Source organism: Petaurus breviceps, unplaced genomic scaffold (assembly GCF_028583685.1).
Source record: "Petaurus breviceps papuanus isolate PSGF00001 unplaced genomic scaffold, PetGlider_PUasm1.0 90602, whole genome shotgun sequence".
Classification (NCBI taxonomy): Eukaryota; Metazoa; Chordata; class Mammalia; order Diprotodontia; family Petauridae; genus Petaurus; species Petaurus breviceps.
Window position 1 is genome coordinate 5792378 of NW_027187283.1, and position 4417 is coordinate 5796794.

At 37.5% G+C, this 4417-nt stretch overlaps 1 pseudogene; it reads left to right on the top strand.

Moving 5' to 3' along the window:
* Positions 1-1726: 1726 nt before the first annotated feature.
* Positions 1727-2872, top strand: LOC138142728 (nucleophosmin pseudogene; annotated as a pseudogene).
* The last annotated feature ends 1545 nt before the right edge of the window (positions 2873-4417 follow it).

Consider the following 4417-nt stretch of genomic DNA (forward strand, 5'->3'; position numbering starts at 1 on the left):
TGAGTATAGTTCAAGGGAATTTATGTGTGTGTGTGTGTGTGTGCGTGTGTGTGTATACTTCCAAATATTTATGTATAGGAGTGTGTATGTGTATATTAACATATATGTGAATGTGGGCATATAAATGTGCATGAATACATAGACAGAGGGCACAGAATGAGATGGATATGAAGAGATGATATCTAAAAAATACAATTAAGGGGCGGCTAAGTGGTGCAGTGAGTAAATAGCCAGCCCTAGAGTCAGGACGACCCAAGTTTGGTTCTTGCCTGCCTCAGACACTTAACACCGACCCACACCCCCCCCACACACACACACACAAACTATCTATGTAACCTTGGGCAAATTACATAACCCCAATTGCCCTCAGAAAGGCAAAAAAAAAATTAAATTAAGAGGTGAGAGCGGAATTTATTGGGAGAAGAAGAAATAGAGAGATCGATTAGGGTAAATTCTGTCATGTAAAAGAGCCAAGAGAAAACTCTTACGATGGAGGGGAAGAGCAGGAGGGTGAAAGGTAATGGGGCAACTTTATTCTCATTGAATTTGGCTTAAAGATGGAATAACATACAAAATCAGTTGGGTATCTTACCCTACAGGATTCACATTTTTTAATAGGGATAGGCTCAAAGCAGAAAATAGAATAAGTGGGGGCGGGATAGGATGGAAGGAAATATAGTTAGTCTTTCACAATATAACTCCTATGGAAAAGATTTGGGTAACTAACTACACATGTTCAACCTATATTGAACTGCTTATATTCCCGCTGGGGGTAGGTGAGGAGGGAAGAAGGGAAAAAAAATCTGGAACTCAAAGTTTTAAAAACAAATGTTTAAAAATTTGTTTTTTTTTACATGCAACTGGGAAATAAGATATACAGGTACTGTGGTATAGAAACCCATCTTGCCTACTAGAAAGTTAGGGGGTTTATAGGAGAGGACATAAGACAGTACAACTTGGGGGAAGGGATATTCAGTAGACTTGCTATTTGGGGGTGTGGGTAGGGAAAACACTGGGAGGAATGTAACTCAAAATCTTGTGGAAATGAATGTTGAAAACTAAAAACAATTGAATTAATTAAAAAAAATAGAGAATCTACTGATCACAACCTGAAAGAGATCCCAAACTGAAAATGCCTAGGAATATTATAGCCAAAATATAGAACTATCAAATTAAGAAGAAAATATTCCTAGCAACCAGAAAGAAACAATTATCATGTTGTGAAACCACAGTCAAGGTCACACAGGACCTTGGAGCTTCCACTTAAAATACTGGAGGGTTTGAAATATGATATTTTGTAAGGCAATGGAGCTTGGATTATAACCAAAAATGAAATTGCCCAGCTAAATTGAGCATGCTCTTTCAGGGGAGGAGATGGCCAATCAATGAAATAGTGCACTTCAAGACTTTCCTGATGAAAAGGCCAGAGGTCAATGGAAAATTCAGGGTTTAAATACAGGACTCGAGAGAGGCATGAAAAGGTAAATAGGGGGGAAAAACATATTATTCAATGAGGTCAAATTGTTTACATCCCTTTGTGGGATGGTGATACTTGTTAATCTTGAGAATTGTATATTCATTATTAAATTTAGAACAGATATACATTCCTTTCACTTGCTGTGATTCCATCCTCTGCAGAACCCCTTAGGAGCCAAAGCCATTCTGTCAGTCTGCCTTGTCACTCTCCTCTCCACACTGCTCTGCTCTCCTCAGTATCTCTGCTCAAATGGAGGACTAAATGGAAATGGATATGAGCCCCCTCTGGCCACAGAATTTCCTCTTCTCTTGGGAACTAAAGGGTGACAAAGATTATCATTTTATTAAGGTAGACAATGATGAAAATGAGCACCAATTGTCATTGAGGACTGTGAGTTTAGGGGCTGGTGCAAAGGACAAATTTCATATTGTTGAAGCAGAAGCACTGAACTATGAAGGCTTTCCAATTAAAGTAATGCTGGCATCTTTGAAAATGTCTGTGCAGCCTACAATTATGCTAGATGACTTTGAGATTAAACCACTAGTAGTTTTGTGGTTGAGATGTGGTTCGGGGCCTGTCCATGTGAGTGGCTAGCCCCTAGTAGCTCTGGAGGAAGATGCAGAATCAGATGATGAAGGGGAAGATGATACTGGACTTGGAAGCAAGGCTCCACAGAAAAAGGCAAAACTGTCTGAAGAAGATGAAGATGATGATGAAGATGAGGATGATGACTTTGAAGATGAGGAAAGTGAAGAAAATACCCCCCCAGTGAAGAAATCTGTTTGTGATGCTACAACAAAAAATGCACAAAAATCAAACAAGAAGGGAATAGATAAAGACACCCACACCAAAATTAAAAGGTCAAGAATCCTTCAAAAAGCAGGATAAGACTCCCAAGACTCCCAAAGGACCCTCTCCTCTAGAATATATTGAAGCAAAAATGCAGGCAAGCATTGAAAAGGGGGGTTCCCTCCCAAAAGTGTAAGGCAAATTCGTCAACTATGTAAGTAATTGCTTCCTGATATCTTATCAAGAGGCTATTCAAGATCTCTCCTTGTGGAGGAAATCTCTTTAAGAAAATAAGCTTGAACAGTTTGTTAAAATTTTCCATCTTATTTCTGTAAGAGTTGATATCTGGCTATCCTTTTAATAACGCAGAATAAGAACTTTCCCTACAGTGTCTGATAAATTTCGTCCAGATTTGCCAAGAATGTGTTGTCCAAAATGCCTGTTTAGTTTTCAAAGATGTAACTCCACCCTTTGCTTAAATTAACTATGTATAGAATGTTATGATAGGACATAGTAGTGGTGGTGGTCAGACAAATGGAAATCTTGGGGAGACAAAGTATACAAGTGAAATAAATTCAGTATTTTAATAAAAAAGAAGGGATGTACATAGACAGGGTGTGAGTATAAATTGACTGATATGATGATAAAAAAAAACTAATTAAGGGGTACAAGAGGATTGTAATGGTAGAAGAGGAAAGTTGCCAGAAAAGGGCAACTTACATCACATGAAGGGGCACAAAAATACATATTATAGTAGAGGGAAAGAAGGGAGAAAGATGGAAACTGTTTGAATTTTATCTCATCTGATTTGGTTCAAGGAGGGAATAACTCAGTTAAGTATTGAAATATGATTTTGGCTACAGGCAGTAGGAGGGGAAATATGAAAGGAAAAGGAGGAGATGGTTAGAAGGGAGGGAAAAAGTGGCAAGGAAAAAGGGAAAGAAAAAGGAGGGGAGCTGATAGAAAGTAGAGAAGATTGAGGGAGGTGATGGTCAAAAGCAAAACTCTTTTGAGGAGGGTAACAGAATGGAGAAATGAAAGCATAAATTAGATGGGGAGATAGAATAGACAGAAAGACACAGATAGTAATCATAACTGTCAATGTGAATGGAATGAACTCTCCCATAAAATGGAAGCAGATAGCAGAATGGATTAAAAACCATAATCCTACAATATTCTGTTTACATATTACACATTTGAAACAGAGGAATACACACAGGGTACAGGATACAGGTACAAGTAAATGTAGGAGAAAAACAAAAGTTTGGAGTAGAATAGATTATATTTCAGCTAAAGTAGAAAAATCAGGAAATCTCAGACAAAGCAAAGGCAAAAATAGATCTAATCAAAAGAGACAAGGAAGGAAACTATATCCTGCTTAAAGGCATCATCAAAAATGACGCAATATCATTACTAAACATATATTGACCAAGCAATATAGCATCCAAATTCCTAGAGGAGAAGTTAAGGGAGTTAGAGGAAGAAATAGATACTAAAACTATACTAGTAGGCGACCTCAATCGCCCACTCTTTGAACTTGATAAATCTAACCTCAAAATAAACAAGAAAAAAAGATAAGAATGTGAATGGAATTTTAGAAAAGTTAGATATGGTAGATCTGGAGAAAATTGAGTGGGTATAGAAAGTAATATACATTTTTCTCATCAGTACATGTCACATACACAAAAAATGACCATGTAAGGGGTGGCCAGGTGGCTCAGCAAGTAAGGGCACCGGCCCCAGTGTCGGATCGAATCCTGGGCTCAGATACTTAGCACCACACCCAGAAATAACTGCCCATGTAATCTGGAGCAAGTTACTTAACCCCAATAGCTTTAAAAAAGATGGCCATGTACAGAGGCATAAAAACCTCACAATCCAGTGCAGAAAAAGCAGAAATATTAAATGCACCTTTTTTTCAGATCATGATACAATAAAATTTGTATGTAATAAAAGGTCATGGAAAGGAAGACTAAAAATTAACTGGCAACTAAATATTCCAATCCTAAAGATTGAGTGGATCAAACAACAAATCATAGAAATGATCAATAACTTCATTCAAGAGACAGATTATGATGAAAAAAATATACGAAAACTTATGAGATGCAAGAAAAGCAGTTCTTAGGGGAAGTTTTGTGTTTCTGAATGCTT